Here is a 17,473-nt window from a genome sequence, read left to right on the forward strand (position 1 = left end):
AGTTGGGGATAACAGACAACATGAATGGAGGATCGCTTAACAAACAAGAAGCAGAAAGTATGGATAACTGGGGCACTTTCAAATTGACAGGCTGTGGCTAATGGAATGTCACGGGGATCAGTCCTGGGGCCTCACTTATTTTAATCTATATTTAAAAAATAAGAGCAAACGTAATGCAGCTAGGTTTGTTGATGATAAAGAGCTAGGTGGGAATGTAATCTGCATGGAGAACATAAATAGACTGCAAAGCAATGTAGTCAGTTTTTGTTTATTTGTTTGTGGGATGTGGGTGTCGCTGGTAAGGTCAGCATTCACCTTAATTGCCCTTGATCTGAATGGCTTGATAGACCATTTCAGAGGGCAGTGAAGAGTCAACTACATTGCTGTCGATCTGGAGTCACATGTAGGTCAGACCAGGTAAGGATGGCAGATTTCCTTCCCTTAAGGGCATTAGTGAACCTGTTGGATTTTGACAACAATCAACAATGGTTTTTGGTCATTATTAGGATTTTAATTCCAGGTTTTTATTGAAGTCAGATTTCAACATTTGCCTTGGTGTGATTCGAATCCGGGTCCCCAGAGCATTATCCTGGGTTTCTGGATTGGTTGTCCAGGCAGGTTGGCTGATGGAGCATGATGTAGGGAAGTGTGAGGTTATGCACTTTGTTAAGAATAGAAAAGCAGAATGCTTCAAAGTTCTAACTTATATATGTTGGTGCACCACGTACAACAAGTATTTAGTTAGCCAAATGGAATATCGGTCTTCATTGCAAGGGTATACAGTATAAAAGTAGGGAATTATTGCTACAACTGTACAGAGCATTGGTGAGATCTCATCTAGAGTACTGTGTACGATTTGTCTCCTTACTGTAGAAGGGTGTTATGATCGCGATTAAAAGAAATTCAAACTCCCAGATTTCAACTGAAAGAACTGCACCATGTTTTACATTTGAAACAGAAGTGTTTACTGTACAAGATTTAAACAAAGCAACATTACTAACAGCATTACATTTTGTAAATGTTTGTTTTTTAAACCCAAAAATCTTAGTAAATCACTCCATTCTGTTTTTAATTCCACCTCCATGGTTCCTCTATACTTTGCAGGACCTTAAGGGTTCTTTCACTTCTGGGGCACTTTCAAGTTGACAGGCTGTGGCTAATGGAATGTCACGGGGATCAGTCCTGGGGCCTCACTTATTTGTAATCTATATTTAAAACTTAGAAAATAAGAGTAAACGTAATGCAGCTAGATTTATTGATGATAAAGGGCGAGGTGGGAATGTAATCTGCATGGAGAACATAAATAGATTGCATAGACTGCGATGTGCCACCGGTCTCAATTCACTTTCACTCTCTTCAGTTTCCCAATTTACCCATTGTTTAGTGTTTTCATACTTCCATCTCTGACCTATTTCATTAAATATGGACTGTTATTCAGATGATAATTAATTTGGGGTATTTGCCAGTTTCTCAAACCCAGGTTTTTTCGACTTAGCTTACATTTATCAATTCATTTCCACTGAAAATTATGGGTGGGATTTTCCATCGGCCGACAGTGAAATTGGGGAAGGCGATGGGGTGAAGAATCGGCCTTGATGCCAAAATTGTGGTGGGCGCCAAGTTCATCGCAATTCTCTGGTGCCACAACAGCGGCGTCAGTGCATTCCACACTGCATGTACAGTAGACGCCGTTTACGTATCATTAGCAGGCCTGACTCGGTATTCTCCAGGGTCTCCGCGATGCTCCGCCTCTGCCGGGGGGAATTCACGACACGAGGTTAACTTGTGCTTTTAAAAATTGGGAAACGAGCACAGTAGCTGATGACAGAGAGAGAGTAGATAGGACATGCAGAGGCGTGACCGTGGGCTGTCAGTCCTGAGACAGTAAGAAGTCTTACAACACCAAGTGGAAGTCCAACATGTTTGTTTCAAACACGAGCTTTCAGAGCACTGCTCCTTCCTCAGGTGAAATAGTGCTCCGAAAGCTAGTGTTTGAAACAAACATGTTGGACTTTAACCTGGTGTTGTAAGACTTCTTACTGTGCTCACCCCAGTCCAACGCCGGCATCTCCACATCAGTCCTGAGACAGGAACTGAAGAACCTAGATTGGGGACGGACGTTTGAGGGTAAATCAACATCTGACATGTGGGAGGCTTTCAAATGTCAGTTGAAAGGAATTCAGGACCATCATGTTCCTGTGCGGAAGAAGGATAAATACGGAAAATTTTGGGAATCTTGGATAACGAGAGATATTGTAGGCCTCATCAAAAAGAAAAAGGAGGCATTTGTCAGGGCTAGAAGGCTGGGAACAGATGAAGCCTGTGTGGAACATAAGGAAAGTAGGAAGGAACTTAAGCAAGGAGTCAGGAGGACTAAAAGGGGTCACGAAAAGTCATTGGCAAATAGGGTGACGGAAAATCCCAAGGCTTTTTACACGTACATAAAAAGCCAGGGAAAGAGTTGGCCCACGGGAGGACAGGCGAGGGAATCTATGTGTGGAGCCAGAGGAAATGGGGGAGGTGCGAAATGAATACTTTGCATCAGTATTCACCAAAGAGAAGGAATTGGTGGATGTTGAGTCTGGAGAAGGGTGTACAGATAGTCTGGGTCACATTGAAATGAAATGAAAAGCGCTTATTGTCACGAGTAGACTTCAACAAAGTTACTGTGAAAAGCCCCTAGTCGCCACATTCCGGCGCCTGTCCGGGGAGGCTGGTACGGGAATCGAACCGTGCTGCTGGCCTGCTTAGTCTGCTTTAAAAGCCAGCGATTTAGCCAAGTGAGCTAAACCAGCCCCATTGAGATCAAAAAAGTCGATGTGTTGGGCATCTTGAAAAATATTAAGGTAGATAAGTCCCCAGGGCCTGATGGGATCTACCTCAGAATACTGAAGGAGGCTAGAGAGGAAATTGCTGAGGCCTCGACAGAAATCTTTGGATACTCACTGTCTTCAGGTGATGTCCCGGAGGACTGGAGAATAGCCAATGTTGTTCCTTTGTTTAAGAACGGTAGCAAGGATAATCCAGGGAACTACTGGCCGTTGAGCCTTACGTCAGTGGTAGGGAAATTACTGGGGAGAATTGTTTGAAACAGGATCTACTCCCATTTGGAAGCAAATGGACGTATTAGCGAGAGGCAGCATGGTTTTGTGAAGGGGAGGTCATAGAACATACAGTGCAGAAGAAGGCCATTCGGCCCATCAAGTCTGCACTGACCCATTTAAGTCCTCACTTCCACCAGATCCCCGTAACCCAATAACCCCTCCTAACCTTTTTGGTCACTGAGGGCAATTTATCATGGCCAATCCACATAACCTGCATGTTTTTGGACTGTGGGAGGAAACCCACGCAGACACGGGGAGAACGTACAGACTCTGCACAGACAGTGATCCAGCAGGACCCTGACGCTGTGAAGCCACAGTGCTAATCACTTGTGCTACCGTGCTGCCCTAACTCGTGTCTCATTAACTTAATGGAGTTTTTTGAGGAAGTCACAAAGATGATTGATGCAGGTAGGGCAGTGGATGTTATCAAGATGGACTTCAGTAAGGTCTTTGACAAGGTCCTTCATGGCAGACTGGTACAAAAGGTGAAGTCATACGGGATCAGGGTGAGCTGGCAAGGTGGATACAGAGCTGGCTAGGTCATAGAAGGCAGAGAGTAGCAATGGAAGGGTGCTTTTCTGATTGGAGGGCTGTGACTAGTAGTGTTCCGCAGGGATCAGTGCTGTTCGTAGTATATATAAATGATTTGGAGGAAAATGTAACTGGTCTGATTAGTAAGTTTGCGGACGACACAAAGATTGGTGGAATTGCGGATAGCGATGAGGACTGTCAGAGGATACAGCAGGATTTAGATCGTTTGGAGACTTAGTCGGAGAGATGGCAAATGGAGTTTAATCCGGACAAATATGAGGTAATGCATTTTGGAAGGTCTAATGCAGGTAGGGAATATACAGTGAATGGTAGAACCCTCAAGAGTATTGACAGTCAGAGAGATGTAGGTGTACAGGTCCACATGTCACTGAAAGGGGCAAAACAGGTGGAGAAGGTAGTCAAGAAGGCATACGGCATGCTTGCCTTCATTGACCGGGGCATTGAGTATAAGAATTGACAATTCATATTGCGGCTGTATAGAACCTTAGTTAGGCCACACTTGGAGTATAGTGTTCAGTTCTGGTCGCCACACTACCAGAAGGATGTGGAGGCTTTAGAGAGGGTGCAGAAGAGATTTACCAAGATGTTGCCTGGTATGGAGGGCATTAGCTATGAGGAGAGGTTGAATAAACTCGATTTGTTCTCACTGGAACAACGCAGGTTGAGGGGCGACCTGATAGAGGTCTACAAAATTATGAGGGGCATAGACAGAGTGGATAATCAGAGTAGCGGGGTCAGTTACTAGGGGGCATAGGTTTAATGTGCGAGGGGCAAGGTTTAGAGGAGATGTACGAGGTAAGTTTTTTACACAGAGGGTAGTGGGTGCCTGGAACTCACTGCCGGAGGAGGTGGTGGAAACAGGGACGATAGTGACATTTAAGTAGCATCTTGACAAATACATGAATAGGATGGGAATAGAGGGATACAGACCCCGGAAGTGAAGAAGATTTTAGTTTAGACGAGCAGCTTGGTCGGCACAGGGCCGAAGGGCCTGTTCCTGTGCTGAACTTTTCTTTGTTCTTCTTTGACACATTCCTCCATCCTCCCCGCCAACAACTTAGCCAATACTTTTGTATCCATGCTCAATAGTCATATAGGTCTAAAATGTGCGGGAGGACCAGCGAATCATGTTCACATGTTCTGGGCATGTCCTAAACTTAGAGGGTATTTGCAGGGGTTTGAGGACGTCATGTCCAGAGTATTGAAAACAAGGGTGGCAATGAGTCCAGAGGTGGCGATTTTTGGGGTTTCGAAGGACCCGGGAGTCCAGGAGGAGAAAGAGGCTGACATTTTGGCCTTTGCTTCCCTGGTAGCCCGGAGACGGATACTGCTAGCTTGGAGGGACTCAAAGCCCCCGAAGTCGGAGACCTGGCTAACTGACATGGCGAGCTTTCTCGGCCTAGAGAAGATTAAGTTCGCCTTGAGAGGGTCACTGTTAGGAATCGCCCGGAGGTGGCAACCATTCGTTAACTTCTTCGCGGAGAATTAATCGTCAGCGGGGGGGTTTAGGGTAGCATAGATTAGAGGGTCAATTAGGCGGGTCTTGCCGTGATGAGAGTTGGTGATTGCGCTATGTTTATTGTTCTTTGCACATTGTTTTATACTGTTGTTGTTTGTAATGCCAAAAATACCTCGTTAAAATTGTTTATTAAAAAAAAATAGTGATATGGGTCTATACGACCCACATTCACTGCATCCTTCCCTTTTTTGGGGAGAAGTGTGATTACTCCCTGCATCATCGTGTCCGGCAACTCCCCCTTCTCCAGTGCTTCATTAAACGCCCCCAACAGATGTGGCCCACCGCAAAGTCCTTATAAAATTCCGCTGGATATCCATCCGGCCCAGGGACCTTATTGACTTCATACTCCTGATACTATCTAGCACCTCCCCCAGCCCCAGAGGCTCCTCCAAGGTCTGCCTCTTTGCTTCCTCCACCTGGGGAAGTTCCAGCTCGTCCAGAAACTGCCCTATTTTTCCCTCCTCTCCCTCCGGTTCCGCCTCATAAAGTCTCTGGCAATACTCTCTAAATGCCTCATTTACCTTCCCTGATTCCGACACCCATCCCCAGTCCGTATCTTCAAGATTTCTCTGGACGCAGCCTGCTTCCACAGCTGGTGGGCCAGCATGCAGCTCGCCTTCTCCCCGTACTCATATTGCACCCCGCTTGCCCTACACAGTTGCCCTACCGCCCTTCCGTTGTCAGCCTGTCAAACTGCCCCTGCAACCTTTTCCTCCTCACCAAACCCTTCACGGTGGGCACTCTCGAATATGCCCTGTCCACCTTCATTATCTCACTCACTGGACGGTCATGTTCTGCCCTCTTTTCCTTATCCGCACAAACCGCAAACAAAATAATTTCTCCCCGGACCATTACCTTCAGTGCTTCCCAAAAAATGCCCACCGACACCTCCCCATTCTGATTCAACTCCACATAATCCTTAATCGGCGACTGCACCTTATCACAAAAACCTCCATCCGCCAACTACCCCGAGTCAAACCTCAACCCCGGCCTCTGCTCTCTCCCGTTGTAAACCGAATCTCCAGCCAGTGGGGTGCATGATCCGAGATAACTATCCCCGCATCACCTGCCCCCCCACCCCAACCAAAATCTCCCGACTCACTACAAAGTAGTCAATCCTCGAATACACCTGATAGACGTGTGAAAAGAAGGAATACTCCCTTCCCGCTGGGTTCTGAAAGCGCCATACCCATCAGCTCCCTTGCCATTCATACCCTACCCATCGACCTGGGGTTGACCTGTCCACCCTCCACTCCAGGACACAATTAAAGTCTCTTCCTATGATCAACTGAAGATCATAATCCGGGATCGCGGCCAACAACCCCCTCATAAAACCCACATCATCCCATTTTGGGGCATACACATTTACCACCACCACCGGTGCCCCTTCCAATACCTCACTCACAATTACATATCTCCCACTCGGATCCCTCACCTTCTTCACACTCACAAATCCCATTTTTTTGCTCATTAAAATCGCCACTTCCCTTGATTTCAAATCAAACCCGAGTGAAAAACCTGCCTGTCCCACCCCTTCCTTAACCTAACCTGATCCTTCACACGGAGGTGTTTCTCCTGCAAAAAGACAACGCCGCTTTCAAGCTCCTGAGGTGCGCGAACACCCGTGACCTTTTAACAGATCCATTCAGTCCCTAGACTTTCCATGTTCCAACCTTACTGGAGGCTTGCGCCTCCAATCCCCTCTACTGTCCATCATCTTCCCTACTTAACTCTCTCCCCCTTAATTCCACCCTATACCTAGCTCATCCCAGATGGCCCCTTTCTCCGCTTTTGACCATGTCATCTCTCACCCACTGCCACGTCACAAAATCCTCCCCCCCTTTCCCCCTTCCCCTGCTTTCCCCCCCTCTTCCTCTCTCCCCCACCCACCCCCCGGCCACCCCTCTTGGCCTTCTCCCCCACCACCTCACTTCCGTTCACCAGCATAACCTGCTAGCGTGGCTCTCCCTGCCCAAAGGCACCTCCTAATGACCTTCCCTTCCCTCGCTCCCCACTCCTCAGCTCAAGGACGAAGGCTCCCTGCTGACCTTACCCTCCCCCACTCAAACAAAGACTTCTCCTGAACTCCAGGCAGCCTTTTCCAAAAGCGAACAAACAAATGTTAAACACAAACAGTCCTATAAAACAGGAAGGGGGGATGGGAACATCCATCCCCAAATAAACTTTTCACCCATACAACAGGGGCTGGTTTAGCACACTGGGCTAAATCGCTGGCTTTTAAAGCAGACCAAGGCAGGCCAGCAGCACAGTTCAATTCCCATACCAGCCTCCCCGAACAGGCGCCGGAATGTGGCAACTAGGGGCTTTTCACAGTAACTTCATTTGAAGCCTACTTGTGACAATAAGCGATTTTCATTTCATTTCATTTCAACTCCTTACAATCTCAACATTGAACTGCAAACCCCCCCTGCCAAAACCGCGAAAATCCCCCAATCCCTACACCCACTTCAACCATGCTCCCGACCATTACAAAGTGCCAGTACCCCGGTTCCCAAGCATTGTCCCTGGCTCTACAATCAACACTCGAACACCTCGACAACAAGGTTACCCAGGTAAGACTGCTGTTCATAAGTACAGCTCTGCCTTCAACACCATTATCCTGACAAGACTAGTAACCAAACTCCGCAATCTTGGACTTGACCCCTCCCTGTGCAGCTGGATCCTTGACTTCCTCACCAACAGACCGCAATCTGTCAGGATAGGCAACAGCACCTCCTCCACAATAGTCCTCAACACCGGGGCCCCACAAGGATGTGTGCTCAGTCCTCTACTGTATTCCCTATACACACATGACTGTGTGGCAAGATTTAACTCCAATTCAGTCTATAAGTTTGTAGATGATACGACTGGTGGGTCGTATCTCAACAACGACGAATCAGACTACAGAAGGAAGATAAATCACTTGGTTGCATAGTGTACCGAAAACAACCTCTCTCAATGTCAGAAAGACCAAGGAACTGATCATCGACTTCAGGAAGCATAGCACGACACACACTCCCATCTGCATCAACGGCCCACCCACCATCCTGGTCCACTCACGTTGATGCAACAGTCAAGAAAACCCAACAACGTCTCTACTTCCTACAGTAGCTAAAGAAATTCAGCATGTCTGCATCAACTCTCTCAAACTTCTACAGATGTGCAATACAGAGCTCCTATCCAGCTGCATCATAGCTTGGTATGGCAACTGCTCGGTCCAAGATCGCAAGAAACTGCAGCGTGTGGTGAACTCAACCCACCAACGCATCACAAAGCTAGCCACCCTCACATTGATTCTGTATACACCTCCCACTGCTTCAAGAAGGCAGACGGCATTATCAGAGACCTCATTGACTCCATCTACACCTCCCACTGCCTGGGGAAAGCTGGCAGCATAATCAAAGACCCCTCTCACCCGGCTTACTCACTCTTCCAACTTCATCCATCGGGCAGGAGATACAGAAGTTTGAGAACACGCACAAACAGAATCAAAAATAGCTTCTTCCCCGCTGTTACCAGACTCCTAAACAACCCTCTCATGGACTGACCTCATTAACACTGCACCCCTGTACACTTCATCCGATGCCAGTGCTTATGTAGTCACATTGTGTACCTTGTGTTGCCTTATTATGATGTGGAGATGCCAGCGTTGGACTGGGGTGAGCACAGTAAGAAGTCTTACAGGTTAACAAACATGTTGGATTTTAACCTGATGTTGCCTTATTATATATTTCCTTTTCTTTTCATGTACATAATGATCTGTTGAGCTGCTCATAGAAAAATACTTTTCACTGTACCTCGGTACACGTGACAATAAACAAATCCAAATCCAATCCAATCCCACCCAGGCATTGCCTTCTTCCAGACTCTTCCATGAGGCAGAAGGCACAGAAGTCTGAAGACCCGCACATCCAGACATCGGAACAGCTTCTTCCCCACAGCTACTAGACTCCTCAACGACTCCCTCTCGGACTGATCTGTTCCCTGTAAGAACACCTTTCACAACGCCTTATGCTGCTCTTGCTCATGTATTTGCTTAGTTTGGCCCCTTGTTCTGCACTGTAAATAATCAGTTTGTCGATGTACCATTTGTCAATGTACTCTGTTGATTATTCTTTTTGTCTACTCTGTACGTACTGTGTACGTTCCCTCGGCCGCAGAAAAATACTTTGCACTATTCTTCGGTACATGTGACAATAAATCAAATCGACTCCAGGTTCACTGACTGGGTGGAGGGGGAGTAGCGGCCAGAGGCACGGACACCGCATCCCACAAATACAGCCAGCCCCCCCACCGCTTGCAACCTTTCCGCGATTCCTACCTGTCACCATGGGGTGTGGGATCTGAGTTGGCAGTAACAGTGAGTCTGGCCTATGGGATGGCGGATGATGACGACCCTCTCTGGGATGAGCTTTGGTGCTCTGCATCATTCGGCAATGTATGACTCCTGCCCCCCAGTTGCATTTTCCACCGTCCACCTGGGTGATCCCTGCGAGCTTTCCATTCCATCACCAGTCCCATTGAATCCCTGGGGTGATACCACTTGATCCCTTTAGCCACAAGGGCCATGTCCAGCTCCCTCTTGAATATATCCAATGAACTGGCCTATTCTCAGACTGCGAACCCTAGTTCTGTACGTCACCAACACTGGGACCATTCTCCCTGCATCTAGCCTGTCCAGCCCATCAAGATTTTCATTGTTTCTCTAAGATCCCCTCTCATTCTTCTAAACCCCAGTGAGTACAAGTCCTGTTGATCCATTCTTGCTTCATGTATCAGTCCTGCCATCCCGGAGACTAGTCTGGTGAATCTTTGCTGGACACCTTCAACAGCAAGAATGCCCTTCTTCAAAGTAGGAGACCAAATCTACATAGCAAGTCCCTGTATAACTGCAGAAAGGGGGTACAATTTAAAAATAAAGGGCGGGATTCTCAGTTTCTGATGCTTAAGTGTTGACGGTGACATAGGATTTGTGGACTTTCATGACAGCAAAACCTGGATCGATTCAGCAACTATGGAGGGGCTAGCACCAGCATCACATAGAACATAATCGATTCCAATGAAAAACGCTGCAGGATTCGTCGGGTCCGTGATTGACACTCAGGAGACTAACAAGATGCAGCCGCATATACTCATTACAATTCTCACACACACTCATCCCAGCCAACAAGATAGTGCTGGAGCATGCCCATACATCTGGTGGGTTGGCTGGGGCCAGAGGGCACTTAGGATTGTGGCCTGGGAGGACACCTATATGACCCATGGCCTTATGTTCACAGTGGGCTGTTAACTGCATGTGCAGCTGCATGGCTATCTTGCAGACTACGTCAATGGTGTTCCTTGACCGCCACCCCAACCCTATAGCCCACCTCCTGGCCATCCCCCGGCCCTGGCTTCCCGCTCAGTGGCACGACTGTCAGCAAACTATGGCGATGTTGGACATTTTCCGTACTCCCTCTCTGTCCCTCAGCAGCCACAAAGCCGGTTTCACAATTTTTAAAAGTACAAGTGAACTCTGCCATGAGGAACTCGACCCATCAGAGGCGGAATATCGCGGAGGCCCTGGAGAATACTGGGTCGGGCCCGCTAATGACATGCAAACGGTGTTTACTATAAGTGTGTTCCAGACAGAATTGACCCCACTATTGAGGTGTCAGAGAATTGCGATTTGCCCTCAAATCGTAGTGGGTCAGATTTCAAACAATGACGAGACAGAATACAGGAATGAGATCGAGAATCTGGTGAACCTGTGCAATGACAATAATCTCTCTCTCAATGTCAACAAAACAAAGGAGATTATCATCAACTTCAGGAAGCGTAGTGGAGAACATGCCCCTGTCTACATCAATGGGAATGAAGTAGAAAGGGTCGAGAGCGTCAAGTTTTTAGGTGTACAGATCACCAACAGCCTGTCCTGGTCCCTCCCATGCCGACACTATAGTTAAGAAAGCCCACCAACGACTCTACTTTTCAGAAGACTAAAGAAATTTGGCATGTCAGCTACGACCCTCACCAACTTCTATAGATGTACCATCGAAAGCAATCTTTCTGGTTGTATCATAGCTTGGTATGGAGCCTGCTCTGTCCAAGACCGCAGGAAACTACAAAAGGTTGTGAATGTAGCCCAGTCCATCACCCAAACCAGCCTCCCATCCAGTGACTCTATCTATAATTCCCGCTGCCTCAGAAAGGCAGCCAGCATAATTAAGGACCCCACGCACCCCGGACATACTGTCTTCCACCTTCCGTCAGGAAAAAGATACCAAAGCTGAGGTCACTACCAACCGACTCAAGAACAGCTTCTTCCCTACTGCCATCAGACTTTTGAATGGGCCTACCTCGTATTAAGTTGATCTTTTCTCTACTCCTTGCTATAACTGCAACATTATATTCTGCAGTCTCTCCTTCCTTATGTACGGTATGCATTGTTTGTCCAGCATGCAAGAAACAATACTTTTCACTATATACTAATACATGTGACAATAATAAATCAAATCAAATCAGCACCTGCCGCGATTTTAGCATTGGATCCTGTTCTTCGCCCAATTGCGTTTCGTGATTTCGGTGTCAGTCAACAGAGAATCCTGCCCAAGGGGCCTCCCACTTAAGATGGCGATGAAAAACTGACCTCAAGGCTATTTGTCTTTGGAATTTTCTTCCATGGTGTGTAGTGGAGTCTGTGACATTGAATATATTCACGGCTAATTGGACAGACTTGATGGGGCAGGCAGGAAAGTGCAGTTAAACTCACAATCAGATAAGCCATAATTTACTGAATGCCAGTGCAGGCTCAATGGGCCAAATGGCCTACTGCTGCCCCTATTTCTTACGAGCTTATGATGTCTGAGGAACTTGAGTAGACTCATATAAGGAACATAGCTCGTCTACAGCTGCAGCAAGCAATTAGGAAGACAACTGGCATGTTGGCCTTTTTTGCGAGGAAGATTGGAGGACAAGAATTAATTATTCTTGCTACAATTGTGCAAGTTTTTGGCGAAACAAGACATTAAATACTGTGCACAGTTTTGCTCTCCATACTGAATCATAGAATGGTTACAGCACAGAAGGTGTCCACTTGCCCCATCATGTCTGTGCTTACTCGCTGAAAGAACAGCGAGGGATCAAGGGGTATGGAGACAAAGTGAGCGTGGGATACTGAATTTTCATGATAAGCCATGATCACATTGAATGGTGGTGCAGGCTCGAAGGGCCGAATGGCCTACTCCTGCACCTACTTTCTATGTTTCCAACAGCGATAAGACCAGTAAGAAGTCTTCCAACACCAGGTTGGTTTCAAATCACTAGCTTTCGGAGCACTACTCCTTACCCAGGTGAATGAAGAGCTATGTTCCAGAAACATGTATAGACAAAGTCAAAGATGCCAGACAATGCTTAGAATGCTGGCATTTGCAGGTAATTAAGTCTTTACAGATCCAGAGATAGGGATAACCCAGGTTAAAGAGGTGTGAATTGTCTCAAGCCAGGACAGTTGGTAGGATTTTGCAAGCCCAGGCCAGATGGTGGGGGATGAATGTAATGCGACATGAATCCAAGGTCCCGGTTGAGACCATACTCATGTGTGCAGAACTTGGCTATAAGTTTCTGCTCAGCGATTCTGCGTTGTTGCGCTTCCTGAAAGCCGCCTTGGAGAACGCTTACCCGAAGATCAGAGGCTGAATGCTCTTGACTGCTGAAGTGTTCCCCAACTGGAAGGGAACATTCCTGCCTGGCGATTGTCGCGCGATGTCTGTTCATCTGTTGTCAGAGCGTCTGCATTCAAAGCATTGTCTTGCATCTTTGACTTTGTCTATATATGTGTTTCTGGAACATACCTCTTCATTCACCTGAGGAAGGAGCAGTCCTCTGAAAGCTAGTGATTTGAAACAAACCTGTTGGACTTTAACCTGGTGTTGTAAGACTTCTTTCTGTGCTCACCCCAGTCCAATGCCTGCATCTCCACATCACAGTTATAAGACCATAAGACATAGGAGAGGAATTAGGCCACTCGGCCCATCGAGTCTGCTCTGCCATTCAATCATGGCTGATATTTTTCTCATCCCCATTCTCCTGCCTTCTCCGCATAACCCCTGATTCCCTTATTTATCAAAAACATATCTATCTCTGTCTTAAAGACACTCATTGATTTGGTCTCCACAGCCATCTGCGGCAAAGAGTTCCACAGATTCACCACCCTCTGGCTGAAGAAATTCCTCCTCATCTCTGTTTTAAAGGATCGTCCCTTTAGTCTGAGATTGTGTCCTCTGCTTCTAGTTATTCCTACAAGTGGAAAATTCTCTCCACGTCAACTCTATCCAGGCCACACAGTATCCTGTAAGTTTCAAAAAGATCCCACCTCATCCTTCTAAACTCCAATGAGTACAGACCCACAGTCCTCAACCGTTCCAGTTGGGGAGGGTTTAAATTAATGTGGCAGGGGGATGGGAACCGAGGTAGGAAGTCAGAGGGAAGTAAAACGGGACCAGAAACAAAAAGCAGTAAGGGGAAAGGTGTAGGAAGATAAACCACAGTCAAAAATCAAAAAGGGTTACAGTACAGGGTACAGTGACTGAGGAGAGTGTGAAAAGGGAGGTGGCCAATGCAGGATTGAGGGTGTTGTACCTAAATGCGCACAGTGTACGGAACAAGGTAAATGAGCTTATTGCGCATGTTGAAATTGGCCGGTACGATGTGGGCATCACAGAGACGTGGCTGCAAGGGGATCAGGGCTGGGATCTAAATATCCAAGGATATATGTCCTATCGAAAGGACAGGCAGATGGGCAAAGGGGGTGGGGTTGCATTGTTAGTAAGGAATGAAGTTAAATCGATAGCAAGGAGTGATATAGGATCAGAAGGCATAGAATCTCTGTGTGTAGTTGAGGAATCGCAAAGGTAAAAAGACCCTGATGGGAGTTATGTACAGGCCCCATAGCAGTAGTCAGGATGTGGGGCAGAAAATAAATCAGGAGATAGAAAAGGCATGTAAAAAAGGCAATATTACAATAATCATGGGGGACTTCAATATGCAGGAGGACTGGGAAAATCAGGTTGGTAGTGGATCCCAAGAAATTATGGTTTTTTGGAGCAGCTTGTGACAGAGCCTACTAGGGAACAGGCAATTCTGGATTTGGTGATGTATAATGAGGCAGACTTGATTAAGGAACTTAAGGGTGAAGGAACCCTTAGGGAGCAGTGACCACAATATGATAGAATTTACCCTGCAGTTTGAGAGGGAGAAGCTGCAATCAGATGTAATGGTATTACAATTAAATATGGGTAACTACAAAGACATGAGGGAGGAGCTGGCCAGAGTTGATTGGAAAAGGAGCCTAGCAGGGAAGACAGTGGAACAGCAGTGGCAGGAGTTTTTGGGGGTTATTCAGGAGGCACAACAGAAATTCATCCCAAGGAGGTGGAAACATGCTAAGGGGAGGACAAGGCATCCATAGCTGACGAGGGATGTCAAGGAAAGCATAAAGGCTACAGAAAAAGCATACAAAGTGGCAAGCATTAGTGGGAAACCAGAGGATTGGGAAGCCTTTAAAAGCGAGCAGAGGACAACCAAAAAAGCAATAAGGGGTGAGAAGATGAAGTATGAGTGCTAGCTAGCTAGTTATGTAAAGGCAATATAAAAGAAGATAGGAAGAGTTTCTTTCAATATATAAAAGGTATTTGGGGGCCCCAATCGAGTTGGAGGAGCTGGTGGAGGCGTTGGGAAGTATGCAGACAGGGAAAGCGCCGGGGCCTGACGGGTTCCCGGTGGAATTTTACAAGAAATTTTCAGATTTGCTGGGCCCTCTGCTTGTGAGGACCCTGAATGAGGCTAGGGGGGGGGGGGGGGGGGGGGGCTCTGCCCCCAATGATGTCTAGGGCAATTATCTCTTTGCTCCTGAAGCGGGACAAGGACCCCCTTCAGTGTGGGTCTTACAGGCCGATCTCGCTCCTTAATGTAGATGTCAAGTTGTTGGCAAAGGTGCTGTCCAGGAGGATAGAGGATGTGGTCCCTACGATTCATGAGGATCAAATGGGGTTTGTAAAGGGGAGACAACTGAATGCCAACGTGCGGAGGCTCCTTAATGTCATGATGATGACACCGGCGGCTGGGGAGTCAGAAATAGTGGCGTCCATGGATGCGGAGAAAGCTTTTGATAGGGTGGAGTGGAGTTACCTGTGGGAGGTGTTGCGGAGGTTTGGGTTTGGTGAGGGGTTCATCAGCTAGGTGAGGTTGCTGTACAGCTCCCCGGTGGCGAGTGTGGTGACGAATGGGAGGAGGCCGGCGGACTTTCGGCTTTCCAGGGGGACGAGGCAGGGGTGCCCCTTGTCTCCCCTGCTCTTCGCATTAGCGATTGAGCCCCTGGCCATGGCGCTGAGGGACTTGAAGAGTTGGAGGGGGATTGTGCGGGGGGGGGGGGGGGGGGGGGGGGGCGGGGGAGCACCGGTTGTCGCTGTACGCAGATGATCTGCTGCTGTATGTCGCGGATCCGGCTGAGGGGTTGCCAGAGGTGCTGAAGATACTTGAGGAGTTTGGGGACTTTTCGGGCTATAAGCTCAATGAGAGGAAAAGTGAGCTGTTTGTCCTGCACCCGGGGGATCAGGAGAGGGAGATAGGTGAACTCCCAATGAAGAGGGCTGAGAGGAGCTTTAGGTATCTTGGGATCCAGGTGGCTAGGACCAGGGGGACCATGCATAGGCTTAACTTTTCGAGGCTGATGGGGCAGATGGAGGAGGAGTTTGAGGTGGGACGCGCTACCGCTTTCGTTGGCGGGCAGGGTCTAGTCGATTAAGATGACGGTGCTCCAGAGGTTTTTGTTTCTTTTCCAGTGCCTCCCCATATTGATCCCAAAGGCTTTTTTCAGAAGGGTGAATAAGTCGATTCTAGGGTTCGTGTGGGCGCGGAAGGCCCCAAGAGTAAGGAGGGTATTTTTGGAGCGAAGAAGGGAGGTAGGGGGCCTGGCGCTGCCCAACCTGTGTGGATATTATTGGGCGGCGAACGTGGCGATGATTCACAGGTGGGTGACGGAAGGGGAGGGTTACGCATGGAAGAGATTGGAGGTGGCATCCTGTGCGGGTACGAGTCTGGAGGCTTTGGTGACGGCCCCTCTTCCACTCCCCCCGGCAAAGTACTCTACGAGTCCGGTGGTGGTTGCGTCCCTTAAAATCTGGGGACAGTGGAGGCGGCATAGGGGGGAAGTGAAGGCCTCAATTTGGGCCCCGATACGGGGCAATCACCGTTTTGCGCTGGGGAAAACGGGTGGGGGATTTGGGAGTTGGCACAGGGCAGGCATCAGACAATTTGGGGACCTCTTCCTGGATGGGAAGTTCGCAACTCTGGAGGAGCAGGTGGGGAAGTGGAACCTCCCCCCTGGGAATGCTTTTAGGTATATGCAGGTCAGGTCATTTGTTAAGAGGCAGGTGGCAGAGTTTCCACGGCTGCCGCCAAGTGGGGTGCAAGATAGGGTGCTTTCGGGGACGTGGGTCGGTGAAGGAAAGATCTCGGCTATTTACCAGCTGATGCAGGAGGAGGAGGAGGCCTCAGTAGAAGAGCTCAAAGCGAAGTGGGAGGAAGAGCTAGGGGAAGAGATTGAAGATGGAACGTGGTCAGACGCCCTGGAGAGGGTGAATTCCTCCTCCTCTTGCGCACGGCTCAGCCTAATTCAGCTGAAGGTGCTGCATAGGGCTCACATGACAGGGGCAAGGAAGAGCCGGTTCTTCAGAGGAGAAGACAGGTGTTCGGGAGGTCTGGCGAACCACACCCATATGTTCTGGGCTTGTCTGGCCTTGGAGAGGTTTTGGAAGGGGGTGGCGGGCACTTTGTCGGAAGTGGTCGGCTCTAGGGTCAAGCCGGGCCGGGCCTCGCGATCTTTTGGGTAGCTTCGGAGCCGGGAGTGCAGGAGGCGAGAGAGGCCGGCATTCTGGCCTTTGCGTCTCTAGTAGCCCGGTGCAGGATTCTGTTACAGTGGAGGGATACGCGGCCCCCGAGTTCGGAGGCCTGGATCAACGACATGGCTGAGTTCATCAAGTTGGAGAGGATGAAGTTTGCCCTGAGGGGGTCGGTAAAGGGGTTATTTCGGCGATGGCAGCCCTTTCTCGACTTCCTGGCGAAGGCGTAGAGAGTGGTCGGTCTCAGCAGCAACTTGGGGGGGGTTGCGGATGGTTAGGGGGTTTGTTTTTTGTGGCGGTGGGTTTGCGATGTTGTTAGTTTCTTCTTTCTTGTATTGCTGTTGGTTTTTTGTTATTATTTATTTTGGGGGGGTGAGTTCTTTTCTTGTGTTGGTGTGGAAACACGCCTTGTTTGTTTT

The 17,473-nt window shown here is 48.3% G+C and overlaps 1 protein-coding gene across 3 annotated transcripts in view; it reads left to right on the plus strand.

Moving 5' to 3' along the window:
- LOC119968581 (heat shock transcription factor 2 binding protein) overlaps window positions 1-17,473 on the plus strand; it is a 156,456-nt gene that overhangs the window by 62,145 nt on the left and 76,838 nt on the right. The window lies entirely within an intron of this gene.

This window comes from Scyliorhinus canicula, chromosome 7 (assembly GCF_902713615.1).
Source record: "Scyliorhinus canicula chromosome 7, sScyCan1.1, whole genome shotgun sequence".
NCBI lineage: Eukaryota > Metazoa > Chordata > Chondrichthyes > Carcharhiniformes > Scyliorhinidae > Scyliorhinus > Scyliorhinus canicula.